The following is a 16721-nucleotide window of genomic DNA, read 5'->3' as shown; positions in this document are numbered from 1 at the left end:
TTTGCAGAAAGAGAAATAGAAGAAGTGAGAGACTGCTTAGATAAATAAAAGGATACATACATTGGTGCTGTAAATAACTGCATAGGCAGATGGATGCACAACCAGTCCATAGACACGGATGTTATCAGGATGTTCCTGCAGAACAGGAGACACATCAGTTACATGGCCAGGATCCTGCTCTGAACTCCTTGTCCCCTTCACTTGTGCTCCTACAAGAGGAGTCATTTGCATGGTGAAAGCTTGATTGCTAGTTTCTGTACTCTGCAGCTTTCCAAACTTTGCCTCTTAAAGTTGGAGAGCAGCCTTAGGAAAAAAAGCGTAATAAAATAATGAAAATCAATTTATGAGAACAGCCGGACTCAGACCTGCCCCTGGTTGAGCTCCTGTGGTTCCTGTTGCAGCAGGACAAAAGGAGCTGAGCTGTGGGTTGAAACAGCCCCAGTGGCTGTCTGTGCCCCTCCAGTGCTCAGGTATTCATGGATGCCATGGCATCTGTTGTGCTGCCTCCTCTGCCTAGCAGGGTTTCATCCTTGAGCAGATGATCTAGAAACACAAAACAAAACCTCAGCGTGAACTGTTGACACCCTTCCTTTGTAGGGTGTTAAGAATTTTTTTCAAATATTCTATATTTGTTCTGAGTGTTTCAAACCATAATTTGGAGAATTTGGCTCGGGAGGTCTGGAGAATTGGCTGGCTCCCAGGGTTTCCTATTAGATACTCCTGCCTCAGTTTTCAGCTCTCGTTCTTCTACTCATGACCTCAAGCAAAAGCTCTGTAGTTGTTTAAATAAAGATGTGAGATTCTTGCTGTTTCTTAGAAAGACTTGGGTGTTCAGCTTGTCTTTAGAAATGGCAAAGGTTGGTGTGGGTGATGCATCGTCAAAGCAGTACTGTCTTCACCTTTCTGCCAGAATGACCCTTTATCTGTCCCAAATTCCTGGTATTACCAACACTGGTCTATCCCACTTGACTCAGTCTCTTGGAAAATAGGTGTTACTAGATGGGTCAACAGCTGATACAGTTCAAAGTATAGCCTGTGGTAGGTTGAGTGATTCTGAAAGCTTCTCTTAATCTGTTTGTTATATTTCTGGTTGCAATTTAGACAATCATATAGTTTGGCAAATGAATTTATGTCCCAGTCTCTTCCTGTGTGATAAACTTTCCATTCTCAGCCACTTATGCCCATCTTGAAGGAAAGCCAGCAAGGTTTTGTTAACACTTTACCAATCACCTGCTTCTTAGCAGGTGGGACTAAGACTTGACCACCCTGCTGAGAAAAGACTCCATTCCCACCTTCAAAGTTCTGAGTAAAGGGTGAAAAATACTCCCGATTCTGTCATTCCAAGCCTTCCTCTCATAGGCTACTGGCAAAGATGTGTTGGTTCATCACACTACCAGAGAATGTGCTGAGAGATTTGTTAAATATAGCAGAGCTGTGCAACACCCCCGAGTGCTGGATGTTCAGTCTGTTCCTCGCCGCGTGCCGAACGAGGAATGCGGGGAAGCGGCTCGCTCTTGCCTCTGTTTGGCAGAAGACGCTTGCTATCTTTGTAGTCCTTGTGAGAAGTACGTTGGGGCTGGACAGCATGTGTGAATCCCCTGGTGAAGATTCCTCCCAACCGTGGGAGAAAAGGCTGGGCTGATTTATTTGGGAATTACCAGTAGTTGGGTTTTCTCTGTAATGCCCTCAGATAGTCAGTGGCCAGCAGAAATCTCTCTGCATCCACCTCTTGGTTTATGCTGGTTCTTTGACCGTTCATATTAGAAAACGTGCTTTTGAAGAACTATGTGTTTCCAGCAAAATATCCTGGGGGTCTTCTGGTCCCATCTTGCCATGACTTTTGTCCCCCCGCTTCCCACCCTTCTCCAAGCTCTCATTGTATCACAGCTGCAGGTGAAACGAGCAGCTCCCTGTACCGCTGCTAATGGGGCTGCAGATTGATAGCTCCTGGTTGCAGAAACACTTGTCACGGGCTTGACAAGCTGCTCAAGGTTGCCTGATGTTGCAGGGTGGAGGTGGAAGGAGGGAGCTGCTGAACTCTGTGCTCGTGCTTTATGGCCCTCCTGGTGGGACTGGTAGGCAGCCTGGCATAACAACTGCTCAGGGCATTTACTAAGTGATTTATGGATTTGTAAATTTTCTGAGGCCCTGAAGCAAAAGCGCCTTTAATTAAATTTTTATTCTCTTCCCTTTTCCCCCCTTCCCTGCCTTTTCCCTCCCTATTTTTGTCCCTGCCTGTGGTTTGTTTACTGAGACCTGGCAAATCTTTTGGAGAACAGGTAGGAGTCTGTGAGAGTAGCCAGGAGGAGCAGAGGATGGCAAAGCAAACAAGCAGATGGTGGATGTGATAAAACAGCCCCCGGCTGCTCTGCCAGGCTCAGAGAGGGCTCTGCAATGCCGTTCAAGGGTCCCACACTAAGAGCTTCCTGCAGCCCTCTGCTCCGGACTCAGATTTGGCAAGGTGACTGAGAGACCGACGGCCAAGCTCTCATTTGCCATGTCCTCAAATCCTGGCATTGTTTAGGGCTACCTGGAGAGTCGGGGTGCTGGGGAAGAGACAGCCTTATGCTGCTTTGCATTGCCCTGCTGCCTGTGACACGCACGTGCACCCACCCATCTCCTAGTGATAGCCCTTCCAGTGGGGAGTACATGAACCCAAGGAAAGGAGCTTTCCAGTATTGTTACTTTGTTTTTCTTTAAAAGAAAGTTCTAGAAGAATAAAATGAGAAGTTGCCCTCGCCTTTGTAGTCAAGGGACTAGAGGCAGCTCCCCCAGGAGACGCTGCCTTGGCATTGCCTAGGACTTCCCCCATCGGCAGTCTTACTTTTCTGATCCCTCCCCAGCCACTGACTCAGTGGCAGTGTCCTTACCCAGCCAAGCGATGTCAGTCCTGTGAATAGATTTCTATCAACCCACTCATCTCTAAAGAGCTGTAGTTAAAAGGCTCTGGAGACATAATTGTGTCTGCGTAACAGCAGCGATGATTTCCTTGAGAGGTAGGATGAAAAGTGGCTCCATTCCACTACTTCTGCAGAGACTTGATAGCTGCTTCTAGAAAGGGACTTGGTTGTGGTCCAGCAGCCCCCACCACCACAGCCTTCCCTGCCTTGTTCTGCCTTCCAGCTGCCTGCTTGTGCTGTCTGCACACTCGAGCCATGTTCTGTAGGGTGTTACCAGCCCCATGGGTGCCTCCAAGCAGGTGAATTTGGGAATGGGTTTAGCAGGTTCAGATGCAGGATGCTCTGGGCAGCCTGAAGTGGGCTTTGTACAAGGGGCACTTGGCCTGATGCTCAGCAGACATGTGTTACCCTCAACCAGAAAGCCACCAGCCTTGTGCAGGATCACATTTCTATTTTTCCCCCCTTATTACCATGCTGTGGGTGAGGATGCTGTTTATCCCACTTCTTTCTGCTCCCTTGGTGGTGCAGATGGAGAAGTCACTTGACCTCCGCATGTCTTCAGGTTTGGCTTCCTAGTGTGGATGTGTTGTTGTGTCACTTGTCGTGAGCTACAAAGCTGTCGAGCAAGGGATGTGTTTTGGGGGCACGGAGTGTAGAGCAGGGAGACAGCGCTTACTCATGGAGGTAAATGCCGAACGCCCCATCTTTCTCTGCCCCCGTGGCTCACAGGCTAACGTGAGGCAGCTTCCCTCCCACCTGCCCTGGGGATTTTGATGATATAGCTTGGGAGAAGGATGTGAAATATGTGTAGGGAGACAGGGATTTGGCTGGTGGTGCTTCCTATGCACTCATGCTTTAAAAGCTGCTGACTGAGGCTGCAAGAATCAGAAAGATTTGAATCTGAAGATCCTTCCTTAATGTCACTTAATATTGCTGGGCCATTGCTTGTGCCAGCCATTCCCATGATGACTGTTGTGATACCCAATCTCTTGCATCCACTCATGAGTCCTTTTTGACATTTTCCCCCCTCTTCATTCCTCTGTTCTGGCATAAGGAAGATTTGTTTGTTTTGATTGCCCTGCCTCCAGGGCTGGCACCACATTCAGGGGCTGCTTGTCTCACATGGGGCTTCATGTGACTTGTCCCCATTCCCCAACCACCCACTGAAGCATGTCCATGTGGTTGACTCCCACCTTTTGTTTCTTTTCCCGAGCTGCTCTGTTTCACTGGTGTCTTCCAGCAAGAGGCTACTGTCCTGATTATCTCCTGCTGTTGTAGAGGACAGAGGTGGATCTGGGAGTGACTCCTCTTGGGGAATCTGGGAGAGAGATGTGCACTGCCCCAACCTCCACACTCACATTGGGCACTAGCACCTTTTTTTATCAAGTAGAATCACTAGATACTGCATTTCTGCTTGTTTTAATTGGTGATTTAGACTCTTGATGCAGAAAAATGGAACAGCATTAGTGTCGGGCTGACATGGGGCAAGAGGCCAAGAGTTTCTGGCTGGGCACTGAGGGAGCAGAAAGGAATTGGGAGATACAAGACAAGCTCCTTGCAAGGTCTGTGGAACAAGTCCCACCCCAGGACTGCCAGCCCAGCATTGAGGTGACAGGTGATGCATTTGTGAACATCTGTATTTAAATGCATGTAGTGTTCCTTGCTGACTTCCAACACGAGCCACGTCCATGACTGGAGCTCACCGGCAAGGAGGGGAGTGTTCTGTGCTCTTTAGAAAGGGAAATATCTCCAGACCTTGGAGGAATTAATTATTTTGTATGCTAGACTTTTGCCTTCTGACAGATCTATCTGAATTACAGATTAACTGTCAGTGTGGGGACAGAGGAAGCCATTTCAATGAATTGCTCTCTAATTTATTAGAGGGGTTGTTTGGGCCGGTGGATCAACATTGCAGTAAGTTCTCTGAGTGGGGAGCTGTTTTACATCATTCTCCACATCTCCCAACCTTTTATTCCTTGCTTGTTTTATCTCCTTGTTCACAGAATCTCTCTCAAAACTAATGAGGGTCTCAGCAAGGCCAGTGGAAACCCCCAAACTGCGACACTTTACAAATGAGTTGTCAGCCCTCAGAAAGCTGTGATTTCAGAGCCTTTCTCCAGGGACTACTTCTGTGACTTTTAAACAAAACCATCACCTTTATGACCAAGGGCCATAAATTTTGGAGAAAGGCACGACATCCTGGAAAACACCAGTCGATGCAGCAGTTGGTAATAGTTGAGCAAAAAAGTATCGGTTCCTTTCCCATCAGCTCTTCCTGGAGAATGTCAAGGGCTTCCCTCTACTCCTTAAGTCTACAAAGGTTTTGTAGAAACCTCCAAAACTTATTTCTTGTTGATTCTGGGCCTTGTAGCAAGGCTTAAGACACCCAACACTGTTATTGATGTGAGCATCCTGGGCTAGGGAGCACCAGGGCTACCCAAACCCCAGCCTTGCTTCCTCTCCCAGTTGTTCAGCATGAAGGAAAAAGGATTTGTTTATTTGTTCATGGATATTTCTGACATGGGCTTCATATTCCAGAAGAGTCTTATAATAATACGGGAGCAGATTCAGGATTTAAACCATTATACAAGTTAAATACGTTTTGATTCTGTAAGCAACACACTATTTATCTTGGGATAGAATAAATCTGAGAGACTGATATCACTGCTGGAGATCATCTCAAGGAGCGCTGTGGAGGGAAAAAAAAGTGCATTTACTTTTTGAGAAGTGTAAGTTTTAAATTTTCATTGCCCTCATGCATGAACTGAGGCAAACCATGAGTGCAAGGATTTTTACTATTTTTTGACCATGTAAGGATTTATCTTTTGGCCTGAAAGCAAACATCACAAGTCTGATTTTAAATTTGAGTCTGCAAATTTGCACCCTGAGTAAATGCAGCCGCCTGCTTGCTGGCAGGGACTGGACACATGAGGTGTCTGCTGGAAGTGAACCCATTGGCATCTGCAGCCTTGATGGCTGCTCAGTGTTTTCATAAAAATTCCATTTCAAAACAAAAAGGTCAAAAGTTGACCAAAAAAAGCTACATCTGAAGACTGTTTTTGTTTGAAAAATTACAAGCACTGTTAATTACTGCATGAGAACCAGATGGTACTGACCAGTTCACTTTCATGGTCCAAGCAGGATCTTGAAAGAAAACCAAGAAGAAAAACACACAGCAAAGACAAAACATGTGTTGGTGCCAGGTACTTTACATTTTGATCACTCCTTCCATTTGAAACCTCTGAGCAATGCAGAGTAAGGCACTTTTTTGTTTAAAGGCTGATAATTTTATTTTTTTTCGGCTTGACAGAATATTAAACCAAAATAAGGAGGCCTGAAAATTAATGTCTTTTTATGACTGCAAAATCCCCTGGTGTCTTGAGAGTCTCATAAACTGGATATTTGGAGAGGGGATGTGCAGCTCCCTGGGCTTGGAAGCACTCTGGTTACCACTGAAGAAAATAAACCTTCTTGGTGCAGGGGCAGCTGGGCTCCAGGGAGAAGGCACTGGTGTCAGCACGAGGTGATGTGGCTGCAAGATAGCCTTGTCAGGCTAATTGATCTGGAGCCTTTGCCTTTCCTGCCAGGGCTGCCTGTCTCCTTACCCATAATCCCCACCTCTTTGATGGCCTGTCAGGAATATGGGACTTGGCCCAGTTTTACATTTATCCAATAACATTATGAAATTGATAGTGACACTTCCATTGGCACTAATTTCAGTAAGAGATTGGAGCCAGAGGACAAGCGGTTTGCTCTCATGACGGCTAAGCTTTCCAAGTGGATCAAGATGACCCAAGACTGATCTTGCAGTGGCCAAGGCATGGGAAGGGAAGTGGTGGGAGGGGGATGGAGGTGGCTGGTGGACTCAGAGCTAATGAGAAACATGCCTAATGCTTGTCCTCAGCCTGCAGTGGTCCTGGCTGGTGAGAAGCATATTCTGCTGCCCTGGCTTGTGCTGCAGAGCTGCTGCTGGCAGGGCTTTCGCTCCATGGATGGTGTTTATTTAGCAGCATCGGGCATCAGTCTCTGCAAAGGTCAGGAAAAGCCTCGGGCAGGACAGCAGCAGTGGTCCCAGCTGTTGACTTTCAGGCCTTCAGTGATTCTTGCTGTTTTAAGCATTTCCTGGCACGGGGTCAGGCTCTTGCAGCATCACGCTCTTGGCTCAGGCCAGTGATCCTACACCAGGCTGGACATGCTGCTGATGGAGCTGCCAGAGGCCCCCTTGCCAAGTATCACTGGGGGTCCTCTTGTACTAAGGGAGCTTCACACCGACTGGGTTAGATAACACATCCCAAAGCTTTCACCCAATGCTGGCCACAGTGTTGAAGGTGATGCAGTTGCCACAGCCTTAATGCACGCCGCGTGCACGTTCTTTGCCATCTGAATTGCAGAATGGATGGAGATGTAGCTTATGCGCATCCCTGGAAGTGTTGAAGGCCAGGATAAACGGACCCTTAGCAACTTGGTCTAATGGAAGGTATCCCTGTCCATGGTGGGAGGTCAGAAGTAGATGATCTTTAAGATCTTTTCCAACCCAAAGTATTCTGTGATTCTACGATTAAACCACTTCTCCTTTCCTCTCCATCTGGCACCTATTCAGTCAAGGTTTGGTTTGAGGTGGGGCAAAGCATCACTTTGGTGCTGAGCTGCAGTTTGCTCAAGATGACCCCTTGACCCTCGTCAGGCAGCCCTTTCCTCATTCTCACAGTTCATTTGCATTTTCACCCAAGGAAAGGCTTGGGGGGGAGTGTTCATAATTTTGTCAAAATCTTTGGTGGCTGGAGGCCAGGAGAGAGGATAAAAAGCCTTAGGCTGATGATAAATTGGAAATGCAGAGGGAAAATGTGTCTGCTCATTTCTGATCAGGCAGCCCTGCTCCAGGCTTGGGTCTTTGTGTGGTGTCATTCTGGATGCTCATGAGGTGGTGAAATACCACCAGGCCCACATGTGGTAAATCCAGCCATGGGGTCCCGAGGGTGTGGGGAAATCAGGTACTGCTGCTGCCTTTCTCATGTCCCTGTGTCGGTGGGACTGTCCCCCTCAGTGGATCTGGGCATGCCTGGCTGCCCATCAGTGTCCAGCGAGCCGCTGTCCATTGCAGTGGGGTGTGAGCGGGCGAGCATCTCCCTTCTCACAAGGGCTGATGTGACCCAGGGCTCAGCAGGCACCACTGAGTGCAGCTCTTACACAGCCACGGCACGTTTCTCTGGGAGATCTCTTGTCACCTCCCTCACAGAGCAGGGGGAGACCTGTGCTTTGGACCTGCAGCTCCTGAAGCTTGTCAGCGGAGGGGCCAGGAATGAGGAAGCAGCTGCACGTGCGTGGCTTGAGGGGTGTGGAGAAGCTGTGGGAAATGCTGCAGTATATAAAGCGTGTCTTGCGAACAGAAGAGATTAGAAAGCTGATATGATGTTATTCCGATTGATTTTGCTGTTGTATTTATACCTGGAGGTAAAGAGCAGACATACTGGAAATCAATTGGCCCCATGCTCTTCCCAATCTCTCTGCAGTGCCGTTCGGATGAAATGCTTATATCATTTTTATGGTGTGTCTGTGATAGGGATGAGTGAGCCAAGAGATTAATAGATGTTGGTGAGGCCATTGCCCAGGCACTGCCTAGTTCCTGCCTTGTAAAGCCTGTGCTGCTCCAGGGTTCAAGGTGCCCCTGAGGTGACAGCTTGGTGACTTTGCTTGAAAAAAAAAAAAAAAAAGAAGCAAATCTAGTCAAGAGGAACAAAGGGTGGAGAAAGGTGAATGGCAATAAGCCCATGATTTGGGACAGGCAGGATGTTGTTCAGCTCTGGAGCTGAGGGGGCTGGATGGAGACTTGGGGGAAGGAAATGACGTTTTGTCTTCAAATGGAGATGATCCCTTAAAGAGGGAACTGTGCATTGAAGATAAGGCAACAGGGATTTCTTTTGACATACTGTAGTGCATCCAGTACCTAACAGCGACCCATCCTGCCTTACCAGCCCTTCCTGGACCCTGACCTTGGGGCTGGGGCAGAAGGGCTGCAGCAGGGCCATGCAGGGATGTTGGCCACACACGTGCTGCATTCCTGGTGTTCCTGCTCACTCCTCCTGCCTTATCCAGGTGCGAGTTTCTCTGCTGCTCCTGCCTCTGCCATGCCAAGATGCCATCACAGCAGGTTTCTCTGCAAGAATGGATGTTTGGTTTGCAGCTGGCTCCTCCTCACAACCTGCATGGAACATGTATGCCCAGCAGTGGAAAAAATATCTTGTTACCAGCAAATGGGAGAAGATAGGTGGGAGGAATGGTAGAAGGTGACTGGGTATGGTCTGAATGCCAGCACCAGCTTTGCCAGATTAAACACTATCTGCCTCCCTGCAGTGACAATTGAATAAAACAGACTTTGCTTCCTCTCCTGTTGCCTGCACTATTTAGTTGTTTCACCTGGTCGCAGCAGTGAAAATCTTTTTATCTTGGCAAATGAACCAACTTCCCAGTACCCATATGTTATAGCATGGGAGTAGGTATTGGCTTGTCAATCAGGCATCAGCAAGTCCTTGCATTGCAGGTTCAAAAATATTCTTCTGGTTATCCTGTGGCCTGTTGGCAGTTGCTTTGCTGGTTGGAGAGTTTCTGAGCTGATGATGTTTGGTAACACTGGGCTGGAGTTTTAAGCCTAGATGTAAAAATTTCTGCTTTGCCTTCCTTTGAGTGCTGGCTGTCTTTGCTGTTATGCATGGCTCTGGCTTGTCAGATCCCACCCTTTTTAATTATCAGATTGAATTACCATTTTTACTGTAAGCATTTTCTGTTTCTTATTCTGCTGGATTTATGCATTTGTGCCGTCATAGTCATTGACTTTATATTTTATATAATTTGATCTTAATGTTTCCATCCCTGAGTGTGAGTGCTTATAGGATTGGTGTCTAAGCTTAATAAATAAACTTGAGAAGGAGTGGTAAGGGAAGGACATGGGAGGAGTGAGGGAGTTTGGACGTCCTCTACAGCAGATGGAATGATGCTCCAAAGAGGACTGGCTGGAGGCTGGAAAGAGTGAAGAGGGGATGTACAAGGCTGCTGCAGCCCCTCTGCCCTGATGCACTCCCTTTTGTAGCAAGAGCTGCCTTCTCCCTGCTGCAATCACCTGAAAAAAAATCAGAGAAGGAAATGTCAATATGTAAAGATAGAAAGGGGCCTCTGTAAATGGCAGTATTTTGGCAGTGTTGCATCAGGAAAGAAAGTGCTTTAAGGATTGCCTGTGTAGGGATCGCCCACTGACAACGGATCTGACAGCTTTTTTTATATGATAATGCATCTGCAATGTATAAGGGGCTGGAAGGTGCAAGTGGGGGAGGAGACACGTGTCCAACCCAAGCAATGGTGAGTGCAGAGATCCCAGGCCTGTCCCTTCCTTTTACCCTAAATTTCAGAGGGATCTTCATCTCCTCAAGATCATCAGGATCTCAAACCCATCATGTTGTTGAGAAGGGAAGAGGGATTGCAGTTTGCTCCTGCCTTTTTTACTGGAGAGGCTGGAAGCTGAGGATTTGGAGTTTATCCCTTTAAGAGTTCAGATCTGCCTGCAAAGCTCAAGGATTTGATTTTTTATATGTAGTGTTTCACCAAAAGCTGATGGAAGAGTCTGTGTGCCCTGAGCTATGGCAGAGAAGGGATTGGCACCTTTGGAAGCTCCTTGGCCACCACAGTGGTGTTCAAGCAGGGGCTGTGCTGTTCCAGCCAGCCTCTGCAGCAATGCCCTCCAGGTCCATTGGCATTGTGCGGGGATAGCTTGGGGTGGATTTGGGACATGGAGATGGAATTGGGCTGTATGGATGTGGGAAATGCTGCTTGGACATGGTTGAGGTGATGGCGACAAAGAAGGCGCCGAGTGCTGGAATTAGGAGGGAGGTCTGGAAAAAACACAGTTCTACACAAGTGAGGGGTCTGCTGTGGTTCAGGGGAAGAGGTGCGACATGATAGACCACCCTGTGGCTGGGACTGGTGACTCTGGGGATAAGAAGTGGCTGCTTCCCATTGTAGGAGGGCAGAGAACAAGCTGGAGCCGTGGCAGGCTGGCTCCAAACAGGCCCTGCCTAGGCACCAAGCTCTGCCTTGGCTCTGTGCCCCCATCTGTCAATAAAAATTAAGAAATTGATTTTCTTTTGTTTGCCTGAAAGGACGAGGCTCTCTTTATGAGACAGTAAATGCAATCTTGCTCTGAGCATGGCTGGATTTTTAATTGTATTTATTGTTCTTTCGCTTATTCTTTTATGAGTTTCAGTTCCCCTCATTGCTGGTGCAGAGATCAGCCCTGGGGTGTGGGTTGATTTCAGCTCCAACAAAAGGTTGGCAGTCTTTTAGAATTTCTTTTTAAACTTGTTTATTTTCCTGATAAGCTGAAGTTGGAGGTTATTTTTACCCTTGTTTATGTGCGTGTGTGAAGCTCTGAGTTGTAAAGCTGGGCTGAGAGATGTAGTCTTGGAATTATCTACTTGCCAGGTGGTGATATGACCTTTTGAAAAACAGAATTTAAGACTATGATTGGGGAAATATGGAAGTGCCAACAGGGGTTTGGAGTCAGAGGAGGAAGGAATTTTATATACTATATATTGAAATTTAATGAGGTTTGCTTCAGCGCTTGCTATACAATGCATGGTGACCCACTTTATTAGGAGAGCTTTTTTTTTTCTAGTTATGGGTCATATACAGTTCCTAATTAAGTAGGTTAATTATATGGCTTCTTTATATTACAAAGGAAAGTGGAGATGGCACAATTAGCTCTTGCAGTGATCATTTTTGATCAAAAAATGGTGTTCTGCATGACAGCTCCCAGAGCTGTGGGTGGGGAGAGGGGATTGCCCCGTGGCCCTGAGTACTCACATCTCTCTTCTCTGTCTCAGCATACTTGGTTTCTGTCCTGAGCACTTGGCCTGGGATGTGCAGGGAGTTGTCCTTTCTGAAACCATGCTGGAGACCAGTGCTACACCCACAGTGCCTCTAATGCTGCCCAAACTAGTCTGCAGCACTGCAGAGGCCCCTCCTTGGAGTTTCTTTGGAAGCATCAGAAAGGGAAGATGCTGAGGGCTCTGGCTCCAGGTAAAAAGTGCTGCAGCCTGTGAGGGCTCTGAGCAGCATCACTCCCTGTAGATAAACTGTCCTTGAAAGAAGTTTCTTTAACCTTTCCCTCCCCAGCCTGGCAGTGGCTGAACCCCTGCAGCATCCCTGGGTTATCTGTTCCAGTGCTCAACCAGCCGTACCGCAAGGCATCAGGGAGAACATTCAAACTCTAATCTCCCTCAGTGCAATTTAAGCCTATTATTTCTTGTTTTATCCCCAGTGGACGTGGAGAACAGCTATTATATTTCTCTTTGCTGCAACCTTTTACATATTTGAAGGCTGTTATCACGTGTCCCTTCAGTCTTCTCCTCTGAACACAAAGCATAATTCTTTCAGTTTTCCCTCAGATGTCATGTTTTCTTCACCTTCAGTTGCTTTTGTTGCTTTGCAGAGGTTACTGTAATGCCAAGCTGGAGTTTTTGTTGTTTCTTCACCTGTGTGCCTTGGGGGCATTCATTTTGTTACAAATATGTGAGAAGTGACCATTATCTTCTCTAATCTATGGTTATTTATACAGTATATTCCTGAGCCTGTTTTATCGTAAAGTATAGCTCTTAGCCTTGATAAATAATTTCCCACTATGATATGCTCTTGCAAACAGGGGTCCCTAAGCTGTTTATTACTATTATTATTTGCTTTATTTTTCATGAGTAACAAGCTGTCTGTATAAGACTGTGAATGAACTAGACAATTCACAGAAATAGACTGAAAGCTATATCCTGTTCACAGAGCTTCCAGATAAACAGGAAGGTGAAGGTAAACACCAAGCCAAACTCTAGTTTAGCCAGGGGGGAGCAGTGCTGAACAGAGAATGAGAGATTTTATGAAAAGCAGAGATTTTGGGGGAACCTGGAGGAGTGTTTGCAGAGATGATAATATTAGGGTGGAACATTGCTGGGATGGATGGATGGATGCATGGATGGATGGATGGATGGAGTGTAGCCTGGCTGGGAGCCTGGGGGAGAACAGAGGGTGGAGATGAGCCTGGGAGTGGAGGTGTTTGAGTGAGGTGTCTTTCTCAGGAAAGAGGAGTTGGCTGTAGAGGAGATGTGGGAGGCAAGGCAGAACAGAATTGCTGCCTGTGGCGTTTCCAAAAGTAACATTTCCAAGCTGCCTCACTGCTCTTTGTTGAATATCAGATGAATTTGGTCCTGATTTCCAGGTCGCTGTGGCTGACTCTCCCACTGGCATCGTGAAGGGGCTGGAGCAGGGGCTGCTCCTTCCCTCAGGGGTAACCCTGGGCAGCCCTAAACATCTCCCCAGCCTTTCCTCGCAGGGAAAAAGAGTGATGGAGTGCCTCCATCATTGCTGCTGGTATTGCCTCCTTGTCAGTAAAGCTGCATGGGGTTAGCATGGAAAACAGCTCAGCTGTGTCCTCCAGGCAGTGTGGAGGCTGGTGAGAGCCCTGCTTGGAAGGAAGGAGAGCCAGCCTTTCAGAGTACAGCTGTAACAGGTCCAACGCTCAGAATGGACGTGGACTTCTTAAAGTTTTAACAAATAGACCCTTTTTATACTTAATATCCATAGTGCATTTGTCCATAACACAAGCTGAGTTATTCACAAAAACAGCTACTGCATCACTGTTCTGAAAAGCTCTGAAATATTTTATATGTTTTAAAATCACATGATGGTACGTTAAGAATTACTCTAAGCTACCCTTTGTCTATTATTATACATTTTACTATATTAAACTGTCTTCTTTTCTATCTCTCTTTGCACATTTCCCTGTCAAATGGAAGGTAAAGCTAAATCTCTAAAATCTGCACTCTTTTTTTTTTTCTGCTTAATTTTTTTTCCTTTACCCTTACCTGGAAAATGCACTGGTGAAACCAGTGAGAATTCTTCCAAATAAAGCCATTCGTCAGCAGTATGCATCAGAAAACTGAATCCCTTTGCCTATTTAAAAGCAAAAATATATGTTATTGCCAAGATAGATTTAAAAATTTGAAGTTTAGGTAGCTGCTTTATTTCTAGGAATTGCTAATGGCAGAGTGTATTTTGAGTCAGGGCAATAGTCACACCTATAAAAGTGATTGGTGGCTGTTTGATATCCACGATGTTTTTAAAGTTTGTCTCAGGCTTGCCCAGTGAGTCCAGCACCTGTCTGAGTCTCAGAATGACAACAGAGGGGCTGTGGGCTTAGAGGAAAATGGATCTCAGCAGTGATCAGCTAGAAGAGATGGGAATGAGAGAGTTAATATGATAAAGCAGCATGACTGTGGCTGTAGGAATTATTATTGTCCAGATTTAAACTCTCCCACCACACCCAAAAGATCCACAACCTAATAGGAGAAACTTGGAGAAGTCCTCAACGGAAAATTGCCTTTAATCAAATTATATCCTTTAGAGGATATTTGGATTAATTATATGTTCTAGGGCATGTCAAATCAGTGCCTACAATCACCAGAACTGTTTTGGAAAGCTGGAAGGCTAATGCAGTGAGTCTGTTGTAAGTGTTCCTTAGGTCTCTTGGGAATGTGATTTATTTTAGTTTTTTCAAGACCTGGAAGTCCAGGTGGAGGCAGTAAACTGTCCCTGGGTTACTGCAAGGGTAGAATACACTTTACATGTTGTGTTCTCCCTGTGGTGCCTCTGCCTTTGCAGTTCTTGGAGTTTCCCACTTTTGCAGAAGTGTGGAGAGGGATTGGAGAGGAGGGGTTGAGATGGAGAATCAGAGTTCAGCTCTGAGGCTTTTGGGGGTTGGTAGGTCTTGTAAATGTATAAGCTTGGTGACATCAACCTGAGCTGGATGACTCAGGGGCTGAGTCCATTCACGGGACACAACATTGTGAGGAGTGTGGATGCAGCTGTGGATCAGCTGAGATGTAGTTGCCTCTTGCCTCAAAGATATTGGATGTGTTTGGGGCATGAAACTAAGATAACTCTTGAAGAAAGTCCTCCTAAGAGGTCAGAAAAAACCCAACCCTGTGGAGTGTAAAGGTCAAACTCTGGGTCTGTTTATTGTCTGGGAAATGGCCACGAGAACATTGGCTAATAGATGCTTACTGTGCTTACTTTCTCAAGCACTCAGCCTTCTGGATTGTCCCCTGCTCTTTTAGATGTAGCCATGTCCTTTCAACCTGCCTGTGCTAGAGGGACACTGTCATCATCTGTGTTCCCTAAAAATGAGGAGGTGGTGAGCAAGCAAGAACAGCAGGGGTCAAATGCTGGCAGGGTTTTGTGAGTCTCTGAGAAGCAGGTCCTCAGCAGGGTCTGTGTCAGCCTGGTGTTTGTTCCATGGTTGGTTACTTCCTCTTTGCTCCTTGGCGCAAAGGTGTGGTTTCTGCTCTCAGAATAGAGGGCAATGAAAACTTCCTTCACACAGAAACACAGAATGGATTTGGTTGGAAGGGACCTTTAAGAACAGCTACTCCAACCTTCCTGCCATGGACAGGGACACATTCCATGAGACCAGTCTGCTCAGAGTCTCGTCCAGCCTGGCTATTATTCACCAGAGAGGCCTTTCACATCCCCTTGCCTGATGAGGTGCCATTCTTTGGAGCAATGCCTAGGCTTCTTAAGGAAAGCAGTAAGCCCTCAATAACTTTTCTCGCTGCAAGGGAGATCTTTATGGTCTTCTCTCAGATTATTTACACCAGTCTATACCAGTTGATATTTTTATGATTTTTTTTAAACTTCACTTTGAAATGCAGAGTTCTCCCCTCCCCACCATAGCTGGGCTGGCCAGCAGTGCAGGGTGTGGCTGAAGGAATGTGCACATCATACAAAACCGAGTCATCCTGGTTTGTCTGCAGTGAATTGACATTGTAAAGGAACAAAAGTAATTCAAACCAAAATTGCCCATTTGCTTTTCGTGCTTGGAGAAATACACCGTGTGTAGCCCCTACAGAGGCATCTTGCATCAAGAGCTGAATTTTGCCTTTGCACCTCAAGAGCTGGAAAGTCACGCGAGCCCGGGGAGTAATGTTAAAAAAGCCAGAACCTGCCAGAAGGAATTCACAGTAAAGGGCGAGAGCTTTTTTTCTCGTGACTAAAACACCTGTCACAGCTGCCAAGACTCTGCTAATTACACAATAACTTTATTATATCCCACTTGGAAGAGCAAACAATACTTGAAGCTCCAAAAATGAGCAGCCTTTAGACTAGATTAATGCAGGCAGAATGGCTGCATGGAGCTGTGTTCGCCTCATCCTCCCAGTAGCTCTGGAGAGTAAAATGGCTTGAAGAGTCCCTTCTTTGTTGCCAGTGCTACATAATAAAGTAATTGTGCAATTAGAAGCAGATTACTGATGGGAGATGAGCATTTTTTATGCAATGTAGGTACAAGGCTGGCTTCTCTGAATAAGTTGAAAGCCTAACTGCAGCATCTCTGCTCCTTTTTACTTGAGTTTCTGGTAGTCCCTGGTAGCATACAGACAGGAGAAAAGGAGTGTCACTTGTTGAGTGTGGATTTTCTTCCTGTGTTAAAATATTAGAAACGTCTCATGCAAGATTTCACTGTGATCCCTACCTTGTCCAACACCAATGCAGCAGGAATGGCTGCAACGTGCATTAGAAGGTCTAATACCAAAATAAAACATAAGGGATAGAAGCCTTCCATTGCTCCTGTCTTGCATGTGTGACCACTTTGCTTCATTTTCTCGCCTGATGGTGCTGTGAATTTTGGGACTCAAGAGGGTAAGGGGAAGATGCTGCCATTTGTGGTGGTGGTGGTGGGAGTGAGCCTGAGCTGAGCAGTATCTGCTCCAGTACATTGTGGGTCCCTGTAGGCAT

At 46.4% G+C, this 16721-nt stretch overlaps 1 protein-coding gene across 4 annotated transcripts in view; it reads left to right on the top strand.

Annotated features, from left to right (window-relative positions):
* The window catches only part of NTRK3 (neurotrophic receptor tyrosine kinase 3), a 204647-nt gene that overhangs the window by 96450 nt on the left and 91476 nt on the right, over window positions 1–16721 (top strand). The window lies entirely within an intron of this gene.

This window comes from Anomalospiza imberbis, chromosome 13, assembly GCF_031753505.1.
Source record: "Anomalospiza imberbis isolate Cuckoo-Finch-1a 21T00152 chromosome 13, ASM3175350v1, whole genome shotgun sequence".
NCBI lineage: Eukaryota > Metazoa > Chordata > Aves > Passeriformes > Viduidae > Anomalospiza > Anomalospiza imberbis.
Note: the sequence above shows the minus strand (reverse complement) of the source record. Positions and strands in the feature narration are given on the sequence as shown.